Genomic DNA, 15,470 nt, shown 5'->3' with positions numbered 1-15,470 from the left:
CCAGTAATCAAGGAAATGCAAATAAAAGCTACAGTGACTTATCATTTCCCAACTATCAGATTGGCATAGAATGCCAGTGTGTGCATGGCGTTCAATGGGCAGAAATTTTAAAGCAACTCCGAAATTTAACCTTGGGGCATTTCTCCTAAGGATGCAACAGGCCAAGCAGTCTCTATGGACAACCGTGTTCATGGAAGCATCCTATCTAATAAAGAGGAAATATGCTAATTGACCATCACTGTCACAAAGATGGGTGCACCCATAGCTGAAGCCAAGTTCCCATAAGGAGCCTTAACGAGCAATCAGCAATCAGCAGGGACTTAAGGCTACACCCTCCCCTGCCCTGATGGGGCTTGGCAGGGGACCTCAAGGTGCACCCCCTGCCCTGGTCTGGGGTGGGGGGACCTCAGGTTATGCCCCCATCCTGGCACCGGGCCAGGGGACCTGAGACTATGCCCCCTGCCCAGCAGGGCTTGACAAGGGTGGGCCGGGTCTGGATCTAGCCCAATGGGGGGAGGGGTGTGTGGCCAGGTCTGGGTCTCATGCAATATTGAGGTGCATGTGGGTGGGCACATGACTTGACTCTGGGTTCCAGGGTGAGCCCCAGACTCTGACAGGAGGAAGGTTTTCATATACATTTTACTAATTCTCTTTCATCCCTGACACTTCTGTTATAGAGAAAGGGTGAATAGCAACATTAAATTATTTCCTCTAATTAATCCCCTTTTAATGTGCACGAATTTTGTGCACCGGGTCACTAGTTGTTTATAATAGTAAGACACTGGGAGGGGGAAACCCAAAGGCTGAGCTACAGAGGCTTAATGAAGTAAACAATGGCAGGCTTCCATAATAAAATGCTAGATTAAAAACAGATTGTATTAAATAAATATAAAACTTTATCAAGTTGCATCTAGAATACTAATTGAAAATGGCAATATAGAGAGATGTCACGGCACACTGTGGAGAAAAGTATTTTCATGAGTCTGATCCAGTGTGCACATGCAGGTATATGATACCAGAGGATGTGCAGCCCCATGTCAGCAGGGTTTGTTTCTGGGTGGCGGAATTTTCAGTAATTTTTACTTTCCTGTAAGTCAGAGCTCCTCACCCTGGGCCCCGATGACATTGTGTGCCAGATAATTTTCTCTCTCTCCGGGGACTGTCCTAGTCACTGTACAATGGCTAGCAGCGTGCCTGGCCTCTGCCCACCAGATGCCAGCACCATCCCTGCCCCTCTGCGCAGTCATAACAACTCAAGGCCTCTCCAGACTCCGCCTCGTCTCCTGGGGACAAAACCACCCTCCGTGGAGAACCACTGTTTTAGACGTTTCTCTGCATTACTTAAATATTTTAACAACAAGCATGTATTGTTATCATAATCAGAAAAGCAAACACATTAAAAAATATTCAGGAAAGTCATTAGTGGCTTCATGAATTGGCCTCGGGTTCTGAATGGAATTCAACCAGCGAGCAGGAAAATCTGTTCTCGTCTTGCCTTCGACACAAGGTTCTCGTGAAGAATCCCCGCGTCTGGCAGCGTTTTTCCTGGCTTTCTCTTCGCTCAGAGAACAGCTTGTGTTTCCCTCCGGGTTTTAATATAATTAAACTTCCAAAGGGGATAGCTTCGACTCTCCCGCCCCTCTGCCTTCCCTGGGTGACTGCTGGGGACAGTCACCTTTCCCTCAGGCAGCCCTCCTCCGAGGGGAGTGACTGGCTGTCCTCCTGGCCCCAGACCTAAGCCAATTTTATAAATCTCACCCTCCGGCCATGGCTGCTGGCTCAAAGATGGACAGTGCCGTAACCAGTTCGGCCCATTGAATCTTCAGGCGACTCCAAATGTTAGGGCTTTGGAAAAGAGACATTTCAAGTACTCCTCAGAGGGCACTCAGACCTCTACATCTGCACAGAGCGAGGCTGGAATTGCTGTTCCCATTTTAACACCACAAAGAAAGCCAGCCAGAGAGGGAAACCAACTCATAGAATCCCAGCGCTGGGGGAGACACCAGGGAAAAGCTGGCGCCCTGATCGAACCAAGCCTGAAGCTCACATTCTGCTATGTTTTCTGTTTATGGGAGCCAATAAATCTCCTTTGTGGTTCAGCCCATTTGAGCTGAGTTTCTATGACTTGCAGCCCCAAACTAACTGATACAACTCCCTTAGATGACAGAAACCCCTCCCAAATTCCTGCTTTCGTGCCATTTCAGCAAATATGTATTGGGCACTTCTTACTGATCCTGGAGGGGCAAAGATAGCATAATCCCTTCCGGACAAGCATGCAGCCTGGCGGGGAAGAGGGACATGGGAATGGAGAGAGGACAACAAATAGGCAATGGACCTGCTGTGATCACAGGGACACAGAGACACGGTCCAGACATGGGGATAGGAAGAGGAAGTCCTAAGGAGAGTGAGGAGAGGGAGCAGGATGTGTGGACCGATGGGGCAGCCTGGACACCAGGGATCCTTATGGGCTCAGGGAGGGGAACCACCCGAAGAAAGAGTAGAGCTGTTGAGGGAGGGTGGTGCGACCCCAGAGGATGTCAGGGGGCAGTGCATAAAGGGGATCCAGGCAGGGGTTGGGCCCCCAGAGAGCCCCACAGCGTGGAGCATGAACGCTTGCCTCCCCTGTGCCTTGATGCAACCCAGCTGTTAGCAGAGAGGTGGAGGGCTGGGGAGAGAACGCTTGTCAGAGCCCAGCTTTTCCATCCCAAGGACAGAAAGACTAAGGTAGAAGTACAGATGGCACATTGTGACTGATGTTCTTCAGCAACCTTCATTCCACACAGGTACTACTACAGCAGCAGGCGAAGATCAACCTGTGCTCCTGGCCTGGTGGGGGAGATAGACAATCACCTCATGATTCTAAAAACTATAAGCTCTAACCAAGCTTTGGGGTCTTCTGGGAGGTCAGGGAAGGATTTCTAGAGAAGGTAGCACTTGAGCTGCGCGCTGAAAGCTGAGAAGAAGTTCCCTTGGCAAAGGCAGGAAGAACGGGATTTGGGGCAGAGGGGACAGTTTGTGCAAAGGCCCTGGGGCAGGAAGGCATGTGCGAAGATGAAGGACTGATCTGAACAAGGCCTTTGCATTGACGCTATGCTTTTCATGGCTCCTGGAAATAAGCATGCATTCTTACCCTGCTGTCAGGTGTTATTATCACCATTTTGCAGATGTGTAAACTGAGGCACAGAGAAGCAAAGTGACCTGTTCATGCACATACAGCCAGGAAGCAGTAAAATGGGAATGGAAAGCACGTTCTCCATCCTTCCCTGGCATGTTCTCTTGGGAGTCAACCAGCAGCTTCCTGTCTGATGGCATTTTTCTTCGTTCAGAACTCAGTGGTTCTCAAAGTGTGGTCCAAGGCTCCCAGGAGGCCCCCTAGGCCCTTTCAGCTGTGTTCACAAGATAATTTGCCTTTTTTTACTCTTATTCTCACGTGAGTGTAGAATGTGAAAAGTTCATTGACAGGTATTTAGATTCCAAATTGCAATTGAACTTTAAGAAACTCCCACTGGTGAGTTTTGTCTTAGCATTGAAGGTTACCCCCCACCATGGCCTTTGAGAAGCTGAGTTTTCTGCAGACACTTCAACCAAAACAGAATATCACAAGGGACTGAAGGCAGAAGCGGACGTGAGCATCCCCTGAGGAAGTTGCAAAAACATAAAAAACAGCGCCTCTGCCACTTTTCTCACCTCCTTTTCCTGATTTGAAATTTAGCCATTTATTTCAAAAATATGTTCAATCTATTAACATGTACTGAATTTATTCTGATTTCTAAGTTACTAAACTAAATATTTTATAAATTTCTTAGTATTAATTTCTCTTGGGATCGTCAATCATTTTTTTAATAAATATATTTTATTGATTTTTCACAGAGAGGAAGGGAGAGGGATAGAAAGCTAGAAACATCGACGAGAGAGAAACATCGACCAGTCGCCTCCTGCACACCTCCCACTGGGAATGTGCCTGCAAACAATGTACATACCCTTGACCGGAATCGAACCCGGGACCCTTCAGTCCGCAGACCAATGCTCTACCCACTGAGCCAAACCGGTTTCGGCCAGTCATTTTTATTAATGTAAAGGAATCCTGAGACCAAATGTCGGGGAATGCTGTATTAAGTGGTGTTTCCTCCCACTTCTCCCCTGGCCCTCCCCTCTCAGCCATGCCCCTCCCCCATGTAAGGTGGCCTGGGCCAGTCTGTGCCCAGTGCCTCTGGGAAGGGGTGGGACACCAGGCCCAGCAATCCCAGGAGACTTCCTGGCTTTAGATTTTCAAAAGCCAGGCAAGCAGGAAGAATTCCTATTTATGAAACAGCGTCTCACGGAGCAAGGTTCCCCATCCAGAAGCAGAGGCAGGGTTCCGGCGTGAGAGGGACAGGGGTGTCCCCAGGCCTGAGCCCAAAGAGTCTCGAGCTGCAGGAAGGAAAGGCAGTAGCCAGGATCCTGGAAAGGCAGCCTCCAGCCAGCCCCTGGGAGTGGCTGGGCAACAGGCTACAGGAAGGGGACAGCCCTGGCACCATCTGGGCATCACAGGTGGAAACCAGCCTGCCCCAGACCCCGGTCCCCCCTCTCACTCGTGTCCCTGATCCCCTGGCCTCACAAAAACTGGGAACCTGGAGATGCAGGGAAAAGTCCGCGGAGAAACGAGAATCAACCACCAGATGAAGTTTCCACCGGCCTGGCAGAAGGACGGCACGACATGGAAATGAAGTTCAATTTGGGAGGAAAAACAACAACAGAAAACAAAAAACCGCACCGCTCCATGTGCGACCTGGGACTCATACCCACTGCACGCGAGAGTCTCATTGGTGTGGAATGTGACCTCGGCCAGGCCTCCTTCTGGGGCATGAGTAAGGTGACCAGGCGTCTTTTAACAATTAAACAAAAATTTAACAAAAAAAAAAGACAGTCCCGACTTTTAACAATTTGTTCCGCGTCCTGAGGACGTCTGATCACCTTAGGCATGAGAGTGGTTGAGTCAGTTGCCCGAGGTTGCACGGAGGAAGGGGCAGGCTGGGATGTGCACTCAGACCCTGACTCCAGCCCCCTTGACCTTGATCACCAAGCCAGGCTGCTAGTGAGGCTGCTGGTCCCCAGGGCCTGGGCAGCTTCTGCTGCTGGGCCCGGCTCACAGCCCGCTGGAGGTTTGGACTTAAGGGTCCTCCAGTGGGCAGAGGGCTGGTTGCAGCGTAGGGCGTGCAGGAGCTGAGCCAGGCCCTCTTGCCCAGGCCCTGCCCCAGGTGCCCCTTCTGCCTGCGGAGTACCCAGGAGGGGCGGGCGGGGCCGGCAAGACAGGTTCTTCCAGGCTTTCCACCTGAGCCGGTGCTTCCCGAACCCTCTTGCTCTTCCTGGAGAGGAGGACCGCAGAGGCTCCAGAAACCGGCCCAGAAGCCAAGCCACTGGCCGAGGGTCACACAGGGAGTTGTGGGGGATCCATGCCTCGCCTGAGAGAACCTGGCAGGGAGGCGGAGGCCCAGGGGACAGAGCTGGGCCCCTGCCCCTGCCCCCCATAGAGGGCCCTGCGAGGAATAGGGACCCGGGTTCCAAAGGGGTCTTGACCTAGGCTACTTAGTCACTATCCTTGATGCCCCGCCCCCTCCCCTATCCAAACCACCATAATTATCTGTTTTATGCCCTGATTCTCTCTCAGATCAGACCACACTCCCCACTTCCACGGCCGTGCCGCAGGCCAACCCCCACTGTCCCCTCCCCCCCAAACGGTGGCCGTAGCCTGCTCTCTACTCCACCTGTTCCCACCCCTGCCCTCCAATGGGCTCTTCTCCGCATGCAGCCACAGAGATCCTGGTAGAACCCAAGTCATATCCTGTCCTTCTTCTGCCTACAGCCTTCCAAGGCTCTCAGCTCACCCGAGAAAAAAACACAAAACTCCTCACAATGGCCACAGACCCTGCCCAGCCCTCCTGTCTTATCACCATTGGCCACCACCATCACCCGTCCCCTCCGGCCATGGCTCCAGCCGGGTGAGATGACCTTGCCATGTCTTACTGCCCCATGCTCTGCCCAGAGTCATGCCTGACTCTCTTCAGTATCCCCGGCACCTGCCCATTACCTGGACTTGGGGCGTGTTTGTTGAGTGACTAACCAACTGCGAAGATGAACAGGACCGAGAGGCAGAGATGGGGCGAGGCATGTGAAATGTGGACTGAGCCTCCGCTCCACGAACAGAGCAGAACTGTGCCTGGGCCGGGGTGTGAGCTGGGGGTGGGGAGGACCAGCCTGACAATTATGAGATGGTATCATTGGGCCGCGAATGCAGACTGTGAGAGCACCTGGACAGCTCGGACCCTGCCCGAGGCTGGGAAGGCTCCTCGGAGGTGGCGTTGAAAGGACCTGGAGCACAGATAGGAGTGAGCAGGATGAGGGTGGAGGGCTGGTAGGGGATGTTCCCGGAAAAGGAACAGCGTGAGCGAACCCACTGGCTCCCTCCCAGGAGTTCTCTGCCCTTCTGGGGGGAATTCGGCAATGCCGGAGACATTTTTGCTTGTCTCTACGGGGCAGAGGGATAGCAGAGGAGGCCAGGGGCACTGGGAAGGCCCTACAGCGCACAGGACAGCCCCCACGACAGGGCATGCTCAGTCCGAGGCTGAGTGACCCTGGACTCGAAGAGAGCTCAGTATGAGCGGCTGGGAAGAGGTCCGGGCAGCAGTGGCCTCCTCCGGGGCTTTGCATTGGGGCTGGGGGCAGGGTTTGCAGCCAGAGAGAGGGGGCAGGGTTTGCAGCCAGAGGGAGGGGGCAGGGTTTGCAGCCAGAGGGAGGGTTGAGGCAGGGAGGACCTTGCTCCAGCCAGGGTCCGAAAAGCCACCTGGGGCCACAACGTGGACTGCACACTCAGGGTGCCCAGGTGGGATGTGGGGGAGACAGGTTGTACATCAGCTCCGGGGGGTCAGGATGGCCTCCCTGGGGTGGTGACCTCTGAGCCAAGGAGGAGGCGGCTGTGTGATCTGGGGGCTAAGAAATCTGGCAAAGGGCACAGCAAGTGTAAAGGCCCTGAGGTGGGAACTAGCGGAGTGGGTTCTGGAGATGGGGAGGCCATCGTGGCTGAAGTGTGGAGAGTGCCCGAGAGATGCCGTGTAGGTAAGGCGACCAGACGTCTCACGAAAATCGGGACTGTCCCTCCAAAAGCGGGACGTCTGGTCACCTTACGTGTGGGGCCTTGAAGGCAGTGACCAGACGTGGAGGTCACTCTAAGAGTGAAGGAGTCTGCGTGGAGCATGTGTCACCAGGCCAGGGACAGGGTCTGCCTTAGGGTCTAACAGGACCCTCTGAGTGAATTGTTGGGGCGGGACGGAAACAGGGGCCCAGGGGGCTGAGGACAGTTATTCAGGAAGAACGGGGTGAGGTTTGATGGGGGACAGGAGAGGGATGGAGAGCTGCCAGAAGCTCCCAGCTTGCTAGCCGGCCTGGACACAGGTCTTGTGGCCCCATCAGACAGTAGTAACGCGTAGTGGCTCCTGCGGGCTGAGGCCTCTGCTGTCCGTGCCTCCTCCCCTCCCTGTGGGTGTGTGTAACCCCAGCACCGCTGGCCCAGGACACTTGCTGTCGGGATTCCCCCGGTGCTCCCTCCCAGGGTCCACGGCTTCTAAAAGGGGACCCAGACCCTTGCTCCTCCAGATCAGAAGACGGTGTCACTGAAAAAATGTCCCACATCCCAAAGACGGCTCTCGGGAGCACGCGTTTCTACTGTCTGATGGGCCCGGGTTCGAATCCTGCCCCTGCCACAGCCCAGCTGTGTGGCCTTGGGCAGGCCCTTTATCCTCAGAACCTGGGGATCCTCCCAGAAGCTCATGTGAATTCTAACATAAGATCATGTGTGGACAGTCCCTGCGGCATAGCGAGGGTGTTCAGTAGTTGTCACTTTACGTTATTACGACTACATGATCGTCGTCATCATCATCATTCAGACACAGGAAAACATTATTTGAGCTCCCATCCCCAGCTGGAAGGGCTGGGCTTGGCTTCAAACCCCCCGCAGCCCACAAACAGCCCAGTGCCACGCTCCCAGGGGACGGACCCCGGCGGTGCTGCCGTCACAGCAACAGCCTGGGAAGAGCTGTGTTCGCGAGGCGCTGGCGTGGGAAGGGGAGGGCTTTGGAGTGGGCACTGAGCTGGCTCCCTCCTTCAGATGCTATGGGCCCCGGGCAAGCTCCTGAGTCTCTCGGGGCCTCAGTGCCCCCTCTGCCACATGAGAATCTCTAAGACTTGCCCAGGCTGCCGGGCAGTGGAATTGCCTCCCTCGACTCTACTCTTGAGACACGGGAGGCGACAAGCCTGCCTTCTGGGGACAGCATCTCATCTCTCTGGGAGCTGAGGGCCCCTCGGTGCCCAGCACGTGCCACTCTCGTCTCAGATCCTCACATCAGCTCCTCCGCTGCAGAGCAGGACACAGAGACCAGGCCAGGTGCAGACACAGTGCCAAGGCCATGCCAACACGGGCACCCTCCCAGGCCAGGTTCCCCTCTCAACGCTCCGGGATAGTCACTGGGTTCCCGACATCCCACACCAGGAAGTGGGGCCAGATGGCGGCAGATCCACGGACGTCTGTTGCATAATTAAGTGAGGGCAAAAAACGTTGTTTGTAATTAAACGAGGGAACCAGGACCGCAGCAGCCCCCGCAGCAGCTTGGATGGCTTGGCGAGGGGAGGTCGCTCTGTAGCAGCCCGGAGACTCTGGCTGGGTGCGGGGACAGGGTGCCTGCAGAGGTCCCAGCCCGTGTGTGCCTTCTCCGCACATCCTCGGCCCCCTCTCTGCCAGCTGCGCGGCCTCGGGCATCTCCCCGCCTCTCTCTGTGCCTCGGTTTCCCAGCCAGCAGCAAGGGGAGGGCTTGACCCAGTTCCATCTTGCTGGTTCCCACCTCAGGGCCTTTGCACGGGGGGATCTCCCCGCCTGGAAGGTGCTTCCTGAGCCCCGATCTTCCCAGAGAGGCCCTTCTCCTCCAGGACGCTGCTGAGGCGCCCCCTCTCCCAGAGGCCTCTCCTCCACCCAGCCGGGGCCCGTGATCTCATCCTATCTTCCCTCAGCACTCACCGATGGGATTATCTTGTTCATCTCCGTGTTGACTCACGTGTTGCCCGTCCCAGTCCTGGAATGCCAGCTCCCAGAAGACAAGGGAGTGTGTCACACCCACTGCTGGGTTCCCAGCCCCCAGCTCGGTGCCCAGCACACAGTAGGTGCTCAGGGGATGTTTGTTAAATGAACAGAAGCCCCTGCATCACTTTGTCCCCTTTTATCTCTCTTTGTCCCACAGCTGTGAGGCCACTTCACAGATGAGAAAGACTGAGGCCGGGGGGAGGGGACACACCTTGCCAGGGACAGCCTCCACCTATAAGGCACTGACTACCCGATCCGGCTGGGCCTCATACATAATCCACAGTTCTGGGGCTCTAAGGCTCGCTACCTAGGTTCACATCTCAGCTCCGCCACGCCGAGGCTGGGTGACCTTAGACGAGTGACTGCACCTCTCCATGCCTCGGTTTCCTCATCTGTAAACATGGGTCGGTTATACTTCATTCCCATGGTTATTATTGCCAGGGCCAAATAAGTTCGTACACAAAGTACTGAGGCTGGGGGGGGGGGGGGTGTTGGGGGCGCGGGGGCAATCAAGGTCAGATAAAGTCTTCCATGAGAAGTAAGGAGGAGCAATCATTGTCCCATTGCACAGATGGGGAAACAGAGACACAGAGAGGTGAAGCAGTTAAACAATGGAACTGGGTACCAAGCCCATGACCAACTCTAAAGGCCGCCTTCATGCAAAGAAGGCAATACGGGGGAAATCTAGGCCTCAGGACTCGGGGCAGTAGAAGAACACCCAGTGCTAGAGTGTAGGGTCCTCCTCGGGGGAGGCGGGATTGGGAATGACTCCATCACGGCCTCCCTGGGGATGGCTGTGCCCGGCCAGCCCCCCGTCCCTGCTGACCAGCCCCATTCTCAGTCCGTGGGGTTCGAGTAGAGAGCTGACTGCACCCCTAGCCTCAGGATGGTCCCAGAACCCTATGTCATAGGACCCGCTGGTCACAGAACCTGGCCATGGCCCACAGGGTTTGGTTCGGAGATGGCCACACAACCTAACCTAGGCCGATGAGAACCAGTCCTGGGACTCTGATAAGAACAGCTGAGAAAAAGCATTCACGTTTTCTGGGTTGCTAGCTGATAGTACCTAGCAGTAGTAAAGTAATAGCTGATAGTTTGGAGCATTAGGTGTGCTCGGTGCTATTTCGTGGTTCACATGGATCAATTAGCTCAGTCTTCCAGAGACATGGAAAACTGATGTCATCCAAGCACCTGGATCCAGCTATGCCTGAAGCAAGACATCGCTGGAATTGTCTTTCTTCCTTTTTTTTTTTCTTTCTTTTCTTTACATGACCCAATAAATTCTCTTTTGCTTAAACCGGTTTGGGTTTCTGTCCCTTGGAACTGAGAGAGCCCTGCCTAATCCACCTGCCTCTGGACGGTATCTCAGCTTCTATCTCTCCGTCGTTACTGTAGCTATCCACAGAGGCACACCCGTTAACTGTTTTGTGCCCGTCACTGACTCACAGGTTTCCACTGCAGTTCTGGATCGGTCCTGCCCATACGGAGGCCACGGGCCGGCCCCCTTTCCCACGCGCCCACAGCAGGAGAGTGGGTGTGTGGGCGTGAGTGCACACCCTTGTTCCAGGAAGATGCTCCGTGGGGCTTGCTTGGCCCCAAAACAGACCTCATTATTAGTGTGATGACTGTTAATAAAGAGTCCCAGTTCCCAGGCCAGGCCAGCTGCTTTGCATAGACGGTGATCTCAGCCGGTCCTGCCGACAACCCCGTGAGGCAGGCATTGTCATCCCCGTTGTGAAGATGAAGAAGAGGAGGTCTAGAGAAGCAGGGCCTGAGTCACAGAGGGCCCGGGCAGAGAGTCCGCACTCCCTGAGGAGCTGTGCCCCTCTGGGACACAGGCTCCTGAACCCGAGCATTAGTCCTCAAGGCCAACGCGGCTTATAACACATGTGCTGAATCTGTATGTATGGAGAACACATATATGTAGGTATTATACAGGAACAGAATATATATTCTACAGGTGTAGAAGGTGTCTAATATATGTGTAGATTCTGTATATAGTATATGTGGAATTATGTAAAGGTAGAATATATGTGTGTATGTGTAGATTCTATCTGTGTAGAATATATATATATATATATATATATATATATATACACACACACAGGTGTGTGTGTGTGTGTGTGTGTGTGTGTGTGTATATATATATATATATATATATATATATATGTATATATATTTGTGTGTGTGTTTATAATATACATGTAGGATCTGTGTGTATATGGAGTTCATGTGTACTATATCCCATATAATAAAAGGCTAATATGCAAATTGTCCCCTCAGGAGTTCAATCAACTGGGAGTTTGACCGCTTGCTATGACATGCACTGACCACCAGGGGGCGGTGCGGAGTGAAGAAGGCTCTGATCAGCAGCTGGCAGCTGGGGGAAGAAAGGCCCCGATTGGCCCTGACCTCCGGCCAGGCCTAGAGACCCTACCTGTGCACAAATATTGTGCACTGGGCTGCTAGTAAAATGTATAGAGTCTACATGTATGTAGAGTGTGTGTGCCTCCTATCTGTATAGAATCTCCTTGGTTTCACCCATCCTGTCTCTCTAAGCGGAGGGTATGTTGTGCAACGAGAGAAAACAGTGACCACTTTTTCCCATCTGCCCTGGGCCAGCCACTAACCTCTCCACCGACTATTGTGGTCCCCTCCTCCCTGGCTTCCCTGCCTCTACCCACAGTCCTCTCCCCTGGGCCAGAGGATCCTGTTAGAACCTAGATCGGATCAGGGTCTCCTTCATCCAAACCCTCCATGGCTCTCACCTCACTCAGAGTCAAGCCCACGTCCTCAAAGCAGCCGCATGGCCCTGCCTGGTCTGGCCCCTCGTAGTCTCCCCGACCCATCCTTCCCCTCCTTCCGCCCAGCCTCAGTGGCCTCTATCATGCCAGGCAATCTCCGGGTCTTTATTCTGAAGTTCTGCTACCTCAGATCTGACTTCACCCAAGTGTCAGCTGAATCATCACCTCCCAAGCGAGGCCTTCCCTGACCCCCTCATCAAAAACACTGCCCCGGTTCCTTCTCTCTTCTCATGCTGCCGTGCTGTCCTCAAGATCCTCCCGGTGGCCTCTGTGCTCGGTGCATTGCTTACTGGTCTACGTGCGGAGACCGTGTCGCCCCCACCGCCTAGCACAGAGCCGTGGTCTGTGAGTGAAGGACTGTTAGCCAGTCACAAGCCCAGCCAGGAGTCAGTCAGCCTCCTCTTTGCATCTCCTCTTCAGGCCTCACCCGGTGTCTCCCTCCACTGTCTTCTCTCACAGCCCCTCCCTGGCCTCACCCCCGGGGGAAGCTCAGACCTCCTCCTGCTGCGCTTGTGTCTCTCCTGACTCCGTGGAGCTGCCTGGCTGTGGCTGTCGCCCTTCAGGTCCTGGGATCAGAGAGCGCCATTTCAGAGGCTCCCAGCCTGGGCCGCCTCCTGGACCGCTGCCCTGGTTCTCATGCTCCGTGTCTGTCTCACCCGCACTCTGCAGAGGGGAGGCAGCGAGAAGGGAGGGGAGGAAAGCGGCCCTACCCAGCATGCCCATGCACCAGCTTCCAGAAACTTCCCAGAGGGACCCCGAGGAAGTTGCCGGGCTTGTGCTGCGGGACTCCGAAGCGGACCTGAACCACAGGCTCTGCTCTGTTTCCTTCTCGTTTGGGCCCAGGAGGGAACAAACAGAACCCTCCCCGGCCTGCAATCAGTTTTGTTTATTTTTAAAAGGAGCAAAAGGGGAAGTGTCAGAGCAACCCCCACGCCAGAGGTTCACTCTGAGCCCCAGGAGGAAACTCTGCCGGCGGGGCAGTCCCTCCACGGGCTGTTCCAGGTAGCTGAGCGTCTGGGTGAGGGAGGATGACCTCCTAACGGGGCACGGAAAAGCGTGGCCTGCGGCTGGCCCTGACCAGCGAGGAGCTGTTAGGACAGCATGTTTCTGTTGTAACAGCTTATTGAGGTATTACCCACCTGCCAGACAATTCACCCACTGAAAGGGCACAGTCAGAGTGGTGCCACCATCACCACGGTCCATCTTACTGCCCCAAATACCCCGCACCCCTCAGGAGGCACCGCACCCCTCAGGAGACACCTCCCACCTCCCTCCAGCCCTGGCAACTCCTGAGCTAGCCCCTGCATCTGTAGCTTCGCCTCTTCCGGACATCAGTGGAAACGGAATCCTACATCCTCTGGCCTCCCTCATCTGGCTTTTTTCAGGGTTCGCCCACGATGCAGCGTGTGTGCGTCCTTCGCTCGTGGCTCCTTTTTATTGCCAAAGAGTGTCCATTGCACAGACAGACCACGCTTTGTCTATCCCCGCATCGGCTGGCGGACAGTTGGGGTGTTCCCACTTTTGGGCTGTCAGGAAGAATGCTGCCTCGAAGTTCTGTATGGACAGATTTCTGCTTTCCTTGGTATCCACCCAGGAGTGGAATCGCTGGGTCTCTTGGTGACTATGTTTAACCTTTTGGGGAACCGCCACCCTGTTTTCCAAAGTGGCTGCACCCTTCTGCAAGCCCACCAGCAGTGCGGGGTTCTCCTGGCTCCACGGCCTCGCCAGCACTTGCTCCTGTCCGTCTCTTTCGCTGTAGCCAGCCCAGAAGGCGAGGGGTGCTAGGCCAATGCTTCCTCTTCATTAGTCAGAAACACTGAGAGTTGGGAATGTTGATAGAAAGATCCGGGCTTCAGGCTCCTCTGAGGATAGCGGCTCAGTGGCCTGACTGCGGGGCATTCGTGTGGGAGCTGAGCCATGGCCACGCCGGCAGGCCACGGCAGTCCGCAGCTGCCTCCTGGTTGAAAGGCCTGGGCTCCTCCACCACTTGGGTCTGTGATGCTCTCTGAGCCCAGCTGATGCTGGCGAAGGCAATGAGCCTTCATCCTTTGACCTATCTGGAATGCTCAGGCTGACCAGGAGGTGAACTGCAAATGCATTTGTGGGGGGTTTTGTTTGTTTGTTTATTTGTTTAAAATATATTTTATTGATTTCAAAGAGGAAGGGAGATGGGGAGATAGAAACATCAATGATGAGAGAATCATTGATCAGCTTCTTCCTGCATGCCCCTCTCCTGGGGATCAAGCCTTTGACCGGAATCAAAACCTAGGACCCTTCAATCCGAAGGCCAATGCTCTACCCACTGAACCAAACCAGCTAGGGCTGCAAATGCGTTTTAACTCAGTATTCCACACGGACACACTGTATCCTCACAACAGCCCAGAGCAACGATGCACTGTCCCTGTTTCTGATTGAGGAAACTGAGGCTTCCAGAGAAGAGGGACTGTGCTGGGTCGCATGCTGGTAAGGGCCAGGCTGAGACCTGCCACCAGCGTCCTGGCCCCATAGCCAGGTGTCTCCTGGGATATCATGAGCCCCTCCCTCCTTTGGTCTTTCTCCTCACATCCCAACATCCTAACTTGGCGGGGGAATGCCCTGGGTAAAGGTCTTTTCCTTGAAAAAAAGCTGTGTTTGAGGAAAAAGGCCTGGAAAGGCCGCAGTGTTTCTGCCTGAGCCTCTCACAGGTTTCTGCTCTGTATAGATGCAGATATCTCAACGTCACTGACCACGTCCTCCGTCCACTGGCTGATTTCACTGGTCCCAGCTTCCAGGGGGCGAGGACCTAGCCTGTTTGTTCACGTCCATGTCCCCTGTGCAAAGTGCCTGCTGACAGAAATATCTGTCTGGTGAATGAATGAACTGATAATACATTTGAAGCGGAATTCCCAATTTTTCTCTTCCTAACCATCCCCCCCCCCCCCCCCCCCCCACTGCAGAGGTGTTTGTTAAGGGTTTAACTAAATAGGACTGAATGTCTATACCAGCCTGCTTGGGTTCAGCCCGTTGCTCTTCCCCTTATGAGCAAATTACTCCACCTCTTTGAGCCTCATTTTCTTCACCTGAGAAACGGGGACAGCGTGGCCACTGCCTTGATGTTAGTACAGGACACTGTTAGGGCAGCAGCTGTTACCATTATCATTATTTCTGCGTCCATCGGCGAGCCGGGCCCGGGCTCCCAGCACCGAAGTGACTGGAGGTGCTGCCTCCGGTGACTCAGGTTCCGGCTGCACCGCGGAGGGTTCACAGGAAGGGTCACCGTGTCCCCGGAGAAACAAGGAAACAACTGGCCCCCCGCGTGAAGGGAAGTGGATGAATGGTGGTTAGCACGAGCTGGAAAACGCACGCTTGCTGGAGTTGCTCAATCCATCCGGTGACGCTGAAGCCCGATCCCCTGGCAGAGCAGGGGCGGGTCCTGGGTGCCAGGAAGATGCTCGGGGCACAGTGTGCAGGTGCAGGGGCGTCTGCTGGGCGAGGCGGGAGGCTCAGGGCTGAGGTGGAGGTGCTGGAGGGGTCCCCAGGTACCTCCTGCGCCCCAGCAGGCGTCCTGGGGCCTGTGACAT

The sequence above is a fragment of the Pipistrellus kuhlii genome, unplaced genomic scaffold (assembly GCF_014108245.1).
Source record: "Pipistrellus kuhlii isolate mPipKuh1 unplaced genomic scaffold, mPipKuh1.p scaffold_m20_p_6, whole genome shotgun sequence".
Classification (NCBI taxonomy): Eukaryota; Metazoa; Chordata; class Mammalia; order Chiroptera; family Vespertilionidae; genus Pipistrellus; species Pipistrellus kuhlii.
Note: the sequence above shows the minus strand (reverse complement) of the source record.